The sequence below is a fragment of the Chironomus tepperi genome, unplaced genomic scaffold (assembly GCF_022539635.2).
Source record: "Chironomus tepperi strain 1889 unplaced genomic scaffold, CSIRO-AGI_Ctep_v1 contig_129, whole genome shotgun sequence".
Classification (NCBI taxonomy): Eukaryota; Metazoa; Arthropoda; class Insecta; order Diptera; family Chironomidae; genus Chironomus; species Chironomus tepperi.
The window spans coordinates 189,191-201,990 of NW_027226251.1; the positions used below are offsets into that span (position 1 = coordinate 189,191).

The 12,800-nt window shown below is 35.3% G+C and overlaps 1 protein-coding gene across 1 annotated transcript in view; it reads right to left on the reverse strand.

The window, feature by feature from the left end:
- The window catches only part of LOC139087693 (protein eva-1 homolog C-like), a 109,030-nt gene that overhangs the window by 95,221 nt on the left and 1,009 nt on the right, over positions 1-12,800 (reverse strand). The window lies entirely within an intron of this gene.

Sequence of the window (12,800 nt, forward strand, 5' to 3'; positions counted from 1 at the left end):
TTCCTTGGCTAGGGCACACGAGGGCCCATTGCCACGCGTAGGGAAAACGTTCGAGTAGACAAAACTATATTCCAGAACGACACCTATTTTGGGCAGCAATAAAGCCCTAAACGAGAATTAGAGGAACTTTAAAGCAATTTAGAAGCTTAAACCTTCATTCGTCTTTCTTTATTAGCTACTTTTGGGTTTTTATTGCCATTGTGTGACATAGACCCCAGTTATTCCAAGTTGTTCCCTCGCTTTTGTACCCAGATCACAAAAAACGTTGAGAAGTCAAAAAGCGTGACATGGAGCCATTGTTGGTCTATGTTAGATGTTTTTGCAGATGACCAAAGAACTCATGGAAAGAATCTATTGATAGAAATAGTACTGCACTTGAAATGGAGAATTAGAAAGCGACGGCCAACGATAAATCACGATAGAACATTCGATAACATTTATGGGAGGTCATGGACCCATTCCATCCCAGTCACCATACTCTCATGGACCACAATCGATCTGTTCAGTCAGTGGAGCAAATTGGTAAAGAAGTAAGTAAGTAAATATGAAAATAATCGTCAATCTATGCAAGAAATACATGAGTGTCATATCATCATCCTAGGTATGCACTATGGGGCAAAATGAAAAAAAAAGGGACATTCACTTTGTTTTTTGGACTTTTTCGAATTACACTTAGTGGGTATTATTTTCTTGTAGTACATATAGCAATAGACTTGCATGCCAAATTTCAGGTCATTTGGTGCTGTTTGGTCGATTCTGGAGCTGTTTAAAGTTGAAAAGTAGTGAAAAAACAGATTTTTTCACATCCTGTTTGACTCGGGAATTTCCATATTTAATTAAAAGATATTGAAAAACGGTTTTCGGTTCCTAATTGTACTATATAAGAGCTTTAATTTCATACTTTGGAAAGTTTATATATACTGGGTTTTAATGGCAGGGCTTTAGAAAATGTATGAAAATACTAGGAAAAAAAGCTTCAAGCGTCCGGAACTAACATTTTTAGGTCGATTTCCCCCATACGGAGCTATACTGGCTTAAAGTACTTACTTACTAGTTTTCAAAACCGTTAAAACCTTTACAATAAGTACTGGGGAGCAAAAGTTATTGCATTTTAAGTTTTGGACGAATTTTTTTTCTCAAAACTAATATTTCTCATATAAATTTAGAAAATATCGTTTGAAAAAACTTTTTTTATGTTTTTTTATGCAGTTAGTCATTTTAGAACGATTTGTGAAGAAATTTTTCAAAAAAGTTCAAAATTCGCCGAGTTAGAGGTACATATGCTATTTGACGACTTGACCCTTTTTCTCATCACTCAAACTGCTATAACTTTTACATGAGTAAATATTTTTCAGTTCTGTTTCTTGTTTAGTGTAGCTTATTCAAATACCTTTTCAACAATATATAATACTTAATAGTTGGAAGTAGTCTTGGTCGTGAAAACGGACCCTGTTTGTGACTGACCCTTTACAAAGAAATTTTCAAAAAGGTCATTTCAAAAACTAACACTTAGAAATTAAATAATGTAATTTTTTTGTGTTTTTTAGGTCAAAATATGATAGTTTTGAATCTCAAAACTCAAAAAATCTCATTTTGTAAACTTGCTGCAACTTTAGGGGCCTTCACAGGTAATACTCAGGTAGTGTCTCAATTCTCAGATATGAAACTTTTTTATTGACTTTTTTTGACTGATATTCAATATTTACACTTACTTTGTGCAAAATATATCAATTTTAAAAAGTGTGGGTCGAAAAAAAGCGATTTTTGACTATATTTTTAAAAACAGGCTTAGGTAGGCCACATTTAAGGCACTCCAGTAACCACTATGATTAAGTTCTATACATGTTTTGTACATATTTTTAAAGGTAATAGTAGCAATTAGTAATAACAGAAAACAGAATGCAAAAATATTGGTTCTAAAAAAAGTTATAGTCATTTGAGTGGCCAAAAAAGTGTCGAGGAAGGCAACCAGCATAGGCAAAAACACAAAAATTTAAAATTTTACGTTTATTTTGACAAAAAACGCAATATTTTGAACTATTACAACTTAAAAATAGTTTTTATTCAAAAAACTTCAAGAATTTCATTAAAATTATGAATTTTTGAGTTTTTGCCTATGCTGGTTGCCTTCCTCGACACTTTTTTGGCCACTCAAATGACTATAACTTTTTTTAGAACCAATATTTTTGCATTCTGTTTTCTGTTATTACTAATTGCTACTATTACCTTTAAAAATATGTACAAAACATGTATAGAACTTAATCATAGTGGTTACTGGAGTGCCTTAAATGTGGCCTACCTAAGCCTGTTTTTAAAAATATAGTCAAAAATCGCTTTTTTTCGACCCACACTTTTTAAAATTGATATATTTTGCACAAAGTAAGTGTAAATATTGAATATCAATCAAAAAAAGTCAATAAAAATGTTTCATACCTGAGAATTGAGACACTACCTGAGTATTACCTGTGAAGCCCCTAAAGTTGCAGAAAGTTTACAAAATGAAATTTTTTGAGTTTTGAGATTCAAAACTATCATAATTTGACCTAAAACACACAAAAACATTAAATTATTTAATTTCTAAGTGGTAGTTTTTGAAATTACTTTTTTGAAAATTTCTTTGTAAAGGGTCAGTCACAAACAGGGTCCGTTTTCACGACCAAGACTACTTCCAACTATTAAGTATTATATATTGTTGGAAAGGTATTTGAATAAGCTACACTAAACAAGAAACAGAACTGAAAAATATTTACTCATGTAAAAGTTATAGCAGTTTGAGTGATGAGAAAAAGGGTCAAGTCGTCAAATAGCATATGTACCTCTAACTCGGCGAATTTTGAACTTTTTTGAAAAATTTCTTCACAAATCGTTCTAAAATGACTAATTGCATAAAAAAACATAAAAAAAGTTTTTTCAAACGATATTTTCTAAATTTATATGAGAAATATTAGTTTTGAGAAAAAAATTCGTCCAAAACTTAAAATGCAATAACTTTTGCTCCCCAGTGCTTATTGTAAAGGTTTTAACGGTTTTGAAAACTAGTAAGTAAGTACTTTAAGCCAGTATAGCTCCGTATGGGGGAAATCGACCTAAAAATGTTAGTTCCGGACGCTTGAAGCTTTTTTTCCTAGTATTTTCATACATTTTCTAAAGCCCTGCCATTAAAACCCAGTATATATAAACTTTCCAAAGTATGAAATTAAAGCTCTTATATAGTACAATTAGGAACCGAAAACCGTTTTTCAATATCTTTTAATTAAATATGGAAATTCCCGAGTCAAACAGGATGTGAAAAAATCTGTTTTTTCACTACTTTTCAACTTTAAACAGCTCCAGAATCGACCAAACAGCACCAAATGACCTGAAATTTGGCATGCAAGTCTATTGCTATATGTACTACAAGAAAATAATACCCACTAGGTGTAATTCGAAAAAGTCCAAAAAACAAAGTGAATGTCCCTTTTTTTTTCATTTTGCCCCATAGTGGTATGCTAGGTTCTCATCTTATCTCCATTAACTTTACATAATACCCAATCAACCCGTATCCATTCAAACAATCACAAAAACACATAAAATGACATAAAAAAACTAATTAAAATCCATTTCTTAGAAGCTTTTTTTTCATGAAATGAGTCAATAACAAGCAATAACCAGTGTCATTAAAACAAACTAACGAGGTCTTTGCTATCATTATATAGAGGATTGGCAATGTGGCAAATGTATCACAATTCCTATCTATCTCTATTATATTTAATGTTCAATTTTTTCATGTTGTCTTTCTCTATTCTGCACATGTGTTTATAGAATGGCAATAGACACACCAAAAAATATCATAGCGAATAAAATAGAGATAAGAAGGAAAAATGGTTTTGCAGGAAAGATGGTAATTTACTTTATGTTACCATGGTTTTCGCATTTTTCATCATTGATTTATATCACGAGCATCATCATTGTTGCAAGGAAAATTTCATATTTTTTCCTCCAAGCATACATGTGTTCGTGTTTCTGGGGAGATATAAATCTTGCAAGGAAATTACACAAGTTGAAGCAATTTCTCTCGTTAAGTTAGGTCAGGGGTGGACAACCTTATTTGAGGCATGGGACACCTTGGTCTGTAGCTCACCAGTGAGCTATAACCCAGCAAATCATTGAGTTAGACCGCAACACATCAGTGTCCCGCGACACACAGGTTGCATACCATTGAGCTACAACTGTTCAGCAGAAAAGAGACATTTTGCAGCACACAATTGAGTCAGCCTGCACTACATCAGTGTACCGCATCACACAGGTTCCCCACTACTGACCAACACCATTATTGAGAATATGTAACGAGTAAAATGATTGAAGTAGGTCAACAAATGTAATATTCCAATGGAAACAGACAGCATGATGGATCTTTCATCTACACATCTGTCCATTTTTGCTTTGATGTATGTAAGCCAAGTTAATTCATAAATCTCGACCATCAGCATTAAAGATTAATGAGCAACGCACAAAAACATTGAAAAAGAGAAAGGAAAAAGGCATAAAAAGAATCTTTTAGTATCAAACCTTTGGCCTTTTTTTTAAAAAAAAAAAAAAGTTCGCTAACTGGTCTTAATTTATGTTATCTTATCTATGTAGGAGAGGGGATCTTCTTTGAATTTCATTATAGCCATTAGCTGAAAGAATCGGGGGTGTAATTAGGGATTTTTTGAAAGGGGGGTCTTTGGATTTTTGGTATGAAAAACTGTAGGAGCTTTTCCAAATAGAGCTTGCCCAAATAGAGGACGAGGTTGATACCGTCTTACTCCCTGGATCAGTTGTGGACAACCTGTGATGGTTTTGGTCGAGGCTTACAACTGTAGGAACTTGAACGCTGACCATACTGTCCAAACGATATCTGATCAACTCAATGTCGATACTCCGTCGACTTAGCAATGCTTCCTATATCTAAGCAATGACTGTGGTATCAAAAGAATGACTGACCAGTGACTATCCTTTCTATGGAATGACTATAGCTAATGGAAACTAAAATTCCTAATAGCATAAATGGAACATCAATTAACAGGCGGAAGCCGGCGATAGAACCAGTTATAGGAGGCATCTGAGGGAGGCTATGGATCACATTTGCTCTGTACGGCCATCGAACGAATGAATAAATGAAACATAAACTTGAGCACCCTATTTGCATACGCCTTAGGCTACTGCTTATGCTACACAACTAAGGTGTGCCTCGACGATCCCCTAAACCTTACATCCCTGGATTGACTACACTCCTAACTACACCCCCTTAACTTCTTCTTAATTCTTTTAATTTTTGTTGATTTTCTTTAATTATAATTTAAATTCCGTACTTTTAGGACTGACTTTCTTTTGGGTATCGTCTGGCCTCCCTCTGTCTGGTTTCTTGTTATCTTGTAAGCCAAAAATTCATCTAAAGCTTATTCAAATCTCAATATAATTAAATTTTAAGGAAAAATAATACAGTTTGCAAAAATACATATCCAAAATTGCCATGTCTTGAGATTTAATAATGTCAAAAAAATTGCGAGCACAAATTTATAAGCACAGCTTACGGAAATTAACAATCTTTCGAAATTTAACACGGGGATGATGAATCTTGTGTTCATTAAAAGTCTAAATATGTAAATATAAACATCCTTCAGCACATATAGACACGACGTTATTAAAGAATAAGAATCCTCCCATCCACCTTCTATTTTATATCAATTATAAAAGTTATATTGTTTACTTTATGTGTGTCTATATGCTGACAATAAAAGCAGTAAAGATGAGATGCTTAAATATCAACAATAATAGCAACAAAATGCGACTAATGAAAAGTGTCTGCGAGTTATTATTATAAAATATGGTTGCTTCATCCAACTAGCTAGTTAGTTAGTTATACATTATATAAAGCTACGAAAAAATAAAGTTTTATTTTTGAGCAATGAAGGCAAATGAGAAATTTAATTTTCAAAGTTGCGGTGATGGTATAAAGTTGATTTTCATCATGAAAAAAAAAAACTTTTCTCTCAGCAAATCTAATTATGAAATTTATGAGCTTGTAATTTAATTAAGTATGCCTTATAGTCTGCATTTGAAATAAAGGGGTTTGATTAGGGGGAAAAAATAACATCAATCCATAATTATTTGTTGGAATTTTTATGGAAATTTGTAGAATTATTGAAAATGATGTCCATTCCTGCTATCATATAAATCAGAATTGTAGCACCTGTCCTTGTTAATCTAATAGCAAAAGCATAATTTTCCAGGCAGTATCCATACAAATACCGCTAAATACCGCTATTTTTTATATAAATACCAACGATACTGCCTTTTCAGTCTGGATAATTTCGAATAACCAATCTCGAGTGGTACTCGAACCCACTTTCTACGAATTTCTGTCACAAACTCCTAACAATGACCTTTTAAGGGTTATTCAACTTAATGTCATAGTGCATCCCCCTTACTACTTTACTCCTAATAATATGCCGTTCATAAAACATTACAGAAATCATTTTCCAATAGTTTCTCTTACCAGAGTTGTAAAAACAAGTGATTGTTCTATATGTCTGTCATAGACAACAGATTTGTCACAGTTTTTACCTGTGAACAGGCATTTAAGAAGTTCTTGCTCCTAAAGGATCATACTGTCAACCAATATCAACCCTATCGTACATAGAGCATGCTCACATTAATTTTCATACCCAATGCATACTTTTTTTCATTCAAATGAGCATGCTTACAAAAGTGAGTATGCTCAGAGTATGCTCTATGTCTGTTTTGACAATAATCCGAGCAAAATAGAATCTGATATAAAGGTGTTTACTCGAACTAGAGTCTCTAATACAGCATGAGGAGAGCATACTGAAGTATCGTAGGGCATTACTGTACCATTAGGTACCAAAGATACCATAATATGAGCATACTCTTCGCCTGTCATGGATCCTAGATCAGAAACCCCTTCTTTCTGCTCTTTTATGATATTTCATGTATAAAAGCTCTCCATGTATCTTATAGGATGCAAGAATGCAATTTTCAAGGCATTCAGAACCAATAATATCTTTAATTGCTGACCTTACAGCATCATTACAAAGTAATAATTTCCAATAAATGTTTAGTTTCACATCAAAGTACGTAAATACATCCTTAATTAATCTCATAATCCTTCAATATTAATCTAATTATGTAAACACAGTACATTACATAAACATAATCATTTTATAGCAAACTTTTCTGATCAACGATGCTCCTGAGCTGCACGTATTCGATTATCAAATGCAAGAAATTTTCACTTTCATCATTAATTCTCTCTTGAGATCGAGTCTTCTAGATGTTTTACATTAAGTGCTGAACATGTAGGCGTCTAGATAAATCTTTGGAAACGAGCTTATGGGTTTTAACCTTCTAATATCATTATCTCTTCTCGTAGCTTCTTGTTTGATCAATTTGGTGCTGTGTTTGGGTCAATTTTTCATTTTATTGATTTTTTGGAGGCATTTTAGGTTGAAGTTTTGAGTGTTAAAGTTGAAAATAGATGGTAAAAGTTGCAGAAAGGTTGTAAACTTTTGAAAAGCTAGGAAAATCCAGCATTAGCGTAGTTGTTCGAGTGTCGGCTAACTGATTCTAACGATTCAGGTTCAAACTCAGGGAAAGCCTAGTAGGCTTTTTAGCTGTTTCTTGTCACAACCAACTCGATATGTGTAATTATGACACACGAATTGTGTCTAAGTATTGTACCTTGTGATATTTATCTACTGCCATGCTTTTTTTTTTTTTTTTTTTAAATAAACTTTTTATTCATTAAATTTTTAACTTAATTATGTACAAAGTTTGGATACATTTTATTTGTATTTAAATTTTTAAAGGATTCTGGCTTATCGCATTCATCACTTAGTTTTTGATTTTATTTTGAAATTGTTTTGCTTTAATTTATGTTGTGGTTTATTCGGTGTTTCGCGACGCAAGACGAGTGTTGAAATTCGCTTGCAACTTTCCGACGTAGTCCTCAATAGAGGGTATTTTTGCTTCAGTATGTAGATCTGATATCCTTTCATATCTTGTTTTGTTGAGAACAATTCTCAAGAATTTGTTTTGTAGTACTTGTAGTTTTTGTAGATGTGTTTTTGCCATCCGTTCAAATGCTGGACAGCCGTATGTGAAGATGGGTCTCACGGCCAGCTTGTAGATGAGAAGTTTGTTTCGAACGTCGAGATGTGAGTTCCTGCTGATGAGGGGATAAAGTAGTCTTAGTGCAGTGTGAGCTCTGTTGGTCACATATTCTACATGCTGCTTTAATGTCACTCTCTTGTCGATTATCATTCCCAGATATTTAGCTTCGGTTTCCCATTTGATGTTTTCGTTGAGGAATTTGATGTTGTCTCTAGGAAGTTGCCTGGAGTACCTATTTGTGATGAATAAGGCTTGAGTCTTCTGTTTGTTGAGATTTATTTTCCATTTGTTCATGTATTGTTGTACTTTTCTTCCAGTGTGTTGTAGATGTGTTACAATGTCGGCTGAGTTTTCTGCAGAATGATACAATGCAGTATCATCTGCGAAGAGTGCGATATTGTTAGTTGTTTCTCTTACAATATCATATGTGTAGATGTTGTAGAGAGTTGGTGAAAGCACTGCTCCTTGTGGTACTCCGAATTTGATTTCATTGGTTTCTGAGAACTGACCTTTAATAAAAACTGAGAAAGTTCTTTCACTTAGGAAAGATCTTACAGTTTTTATAAGTGGTAGTGGAAACCCTAATTTGATCATTTTAAACAAGAGTCCGTTATGCCAGACTCTGTCAAATGCTTTCTCCACATCTAGGAAGATCATTCCTGTTGATTTCTTCCTGCTTATGTTTTCCTTTGCTGTTTTGATTACTTTGATGAGTTGGTGAGATGTTGATCGTCCTGTGCGAAAGCCACACTGTTGAGTCGGAATGATGTTGTTATCCTCCAGATGCTCGTTTATTCTATTCAGCAATACTCTCTCCAATATTTTGCTTAGGGAACTAAGCAAGCTTATTGGCCTATAGCTGCTCACTTCGTTTGCTGGTTTGCCAGGTTTTGGGATCGGGATTACTTTAGCTTTTTTCCAAACTTTCGGAAAATAGTTAAGTTTGAGACACGTGTTGGTGATGAGCTTCAAATATTCGAAGCCTTTTGGTGGAAGATTTTTGAGGAGTATGTTGTTGACATCGTCTAATCCTGGTGCTTTAGGATTTTTCAGATTTCTTACAATGTATGAGATTTCCTCTACATTTGTAAGTTCTGTGCAGTCACTATTTTCTCCTTCCAATGTTTCCTTCACTGCGTTGTCTACTTCCTGGGTATGTACTGGGTTGTTGTCCTCAAGTGGATTTTCGTGAGCTTTACGAAAATAGTCACTGAGAACGCTGGCTTTTTCCTTATTAGTGATGAATGTTCTATCTGCATCAATCAACGGTGGCATCGATTTTGAACCTTTCTTGCAATGCTTTGCAATCCTCCAGACTGTTTGGTTTGATGGTTGGATTTCTGAAAGCCGCTTATTCCAGTTTGTGTTTTTGAGTTCCTTAATTTTGTCTTTGATGACTTTCTGTAGAATGTTTAATTCAGTTTTGATTTGATTATCTCTGCTACGTTGCCATCTTCGTCGAAGACTTCTTTTCGTCCTGATTAAGTCTTTGATTTCTGGTGTGAGCTTTGTCGATTCAAAGTTGATCTTTTTCTTCTTCACAGTTTTGTTTCTGGAATCCATGATGAGTTCTGAGAATACTTTGATATGATGTTCTATCTCCTCTACTGTGTTGCATGGGTTTTCCAGAGTGCTGTCTTCGATGCGACGAGTTATATACGATTTGAATTTTTTCCAGTTGGCATTTCTGTAGTCATATCTGTAAACTGTGTTGTCTGTTCTGTCAACTTTGGATGTCCTGATTTGAAAATACACAGCGCAATGGTCACTCATTGCCTCTGTGCATTTTAGTTCTGTAGTGTTCAGACTGGAATTTGAGAGCATCAGGTCGATTGTTGATACAGATTTCGTCGGATCTTCTGGATAATACGTTGGTGAATCGGGGTAGTAGATCATGAACTCCCCGGACATATCCTGTAGTATTGTCCCGGCTTTGTTTGCTACGTTGCAATTCCACTCTCGATGTTTTGCATTGAAGTCTCCGCAGATGTAGTAGTTTCCTCTGATGTTTGTTATTTTGTTGATGTCATCTCTTAGATGATCGTCTATTTCCTTCCTTTGCTTCCTCCTGGAAGATAGACGGAGAGGATGTGGCAGCTTATTGATTCGTTGATGAAGACTTTTATTCCGATGCATTCTATTAGCTTTGTGTTGTAACTTGGTTGAAGCTGATGTTTTAGATTTCTTTTGACAATGATCGCAACACCACCTTTTGGTCTATCAATGCGATCAAATCGATGAATTACGTAGTCAGGATGCGAGTCTACTTTGGAGTTTGGTTTTAGGAATGTTTCCGATATGCACGCAACATCAACGTTTTGCATGCTGAGGTAGTCGAGAAATGCTAACATCTTATCTGCAAGGCTGTTAGCATTCCAGTAAATTACGTTGATTCTTTGGTGACTACAATCCATGTTGACTCATGTAGATTTTGGCAACTTCTTGGCCGATGGCTTGTTGTACCTGTTCCTCTTTTAGGTACTCTGGTTTTTTGGTGATGATTTCGATGAATGAGTTGATGAAGAACATGCAATTTGATAAATCTGTCTCTGTGCTCATTTCATCGATTGTGCCTTGGGCTGGTGAAATTTGTTCCTTTGTATTACCACTGGATGAAGGTTCAGGATCGACCTTGTTTGTTTCCAAGGTTAGTGAATTGAAGTCTAGGTCCATAATTTCCACAACCTGCGTTGAGTTCTGTTGATGATTGTTATTGGTCTTTGGCTTTGACCTGTTGTTATTTCCATTCCTTCCCTTCTCCTATTTCTTCGGTTTTTGTTTTGATTTCCTGACTTGAGGGTTTCTGCTGTGGATGCTTATTTTGTGATTTTATGGTGACTGGTGCGAAGGTTTCAGAAGCTGTTTTTCTAGATGTTGTTGGTACCGGTTCTGGGATACTCCTAGCTGGTCTTTGTGATGTAAGTTGATCAGATCCGCCTGATCGTTCACCTGCTTTTGATGTTGGTGGAGCATTCCTTTGTTGTCCAGCAGGATTTCGTGAATTCCTTTGTTGTCCAGCAGGATTTCGTGAATTCCTTTGTTGTTCACCTGATGGTCTGTTTTGATTTCGGTTGTTGTCGTTCATTGATTTAGCTTTCCACTTCTCGATTATTTGTTTCCTGATGTTGCATTCTTGTGAGATTGCTGTATGTTTCTCGCCGCAGAAGTGACACTTTAGTTTTTCGATTGGGACCTTGTTGATTTCAATCGAAATGTAAGGACAGGTTTTTGAATCATGCTGTTCAGAGCATCTGAAACAGATTAGTGGTTTGTTACAACCACGTTGTCCATGACCAAACTGCAAACATTTCGAACAGAAAGAAGGTCCGTTACGCCTGTTGTTGTATTTAGCCCATTTTACTTTGAAGCCGTAGACACAGTTAACCTTTCGAAGGTTTTCCAAAATGTTACCTTCCTGTACTTTATTAAAATACAGAAGGTAGTTCTGGTCGTCGTCGTTTTCGTGTCTCCTTTGTTTCATTGTCATTTTGACAATTTTAACTGGTGATATGTTTTCCGTTTTCAACTCCTTTTCCAAGTCTACGATCTCCATCATTGGAAGTCCGTAGAGCACGAATTTCATCTGTGGTTCCTGGTTTGCATAGGTGTGAAAGTGGTGTTGTTTTTCTCTGAGGAGTTTGATGAATCTGTCGTAGTCGTCCCAACTCTCCGTTGATACAACTTTTGTTTTGAGTTTATCCTTTTTGACGTTGATCATAAAACTCCTGGGTTGGTTGTTGATCTGGTTCATCAACCTTCTGATCTCCTGTCCTCCACCACTAGTTATATGGATCGGTGGTGGTTTTGGTTTCTGCTGTGATGTTAGGTTGTTGTCTTTCGATGATGATGATATTTCACTTTGTTTTGGTTGTTCTGGTGCATTGCTGTTATCTCCGCTGAAGTTGAAAAATCTGTCATCGTACAGATTCATCCTGGCATTTGAGAAGTCAAATTGTTTTTTGTTGTCATCTTTCTTTTTGCTAGCACTAGATATCTTTTTGGCTGGCGCACTGAAGATTTCAAGTTGGCTGCGACGTTTTTCTGCCCTTAATGGTTGGACGAATTGATCCATTGTTGTCTGTTTTGTTTTGAGATTTTCCATCTCAATGTCATGTTGCTTTTCGTTGTTTATATCCTCGGTGATGAGAGTTGTCACGGGTGCTGAATCTTGTTGTTGAGATTCAGGTTGTTTTTCCGTAAGTTTTTGGTTACTTTCCTCGTTGTTGAGATTTGTTGTTGTTTCTACCATTTTGCCGAACAAGTCAAAACACGTCTGAACAAGTTGAACTGAGATTCGAAACTTTAATCTCTGTTGTTGTTATCTGGAGCTTTTGAGAATTTTGAATTAATTGCGGAGCGAATCAAAAACACGTCTGTTCCCTTTGACGGACCGATGTGAACTGTGCTACTGCCATGCATTAGTATATCATATTTGAGCCTTGCAGTTGTAAAAAGCTCTTGAAGTTAAAAATCACTGAGGAATATAGTTGAATCAGGGGTTTATCTAAAAGAGGGGTTGGTTTTTTGGGTAAATCAGTATGTTTGAGATTTTTCCACTCGGGGTGGCTAAAGAATAAAGTAAAAAAGCATTTTCTGACGCAAAAACGACAAATTTCGGTTGAAAAATTGTTTTAATAAATGGTTGT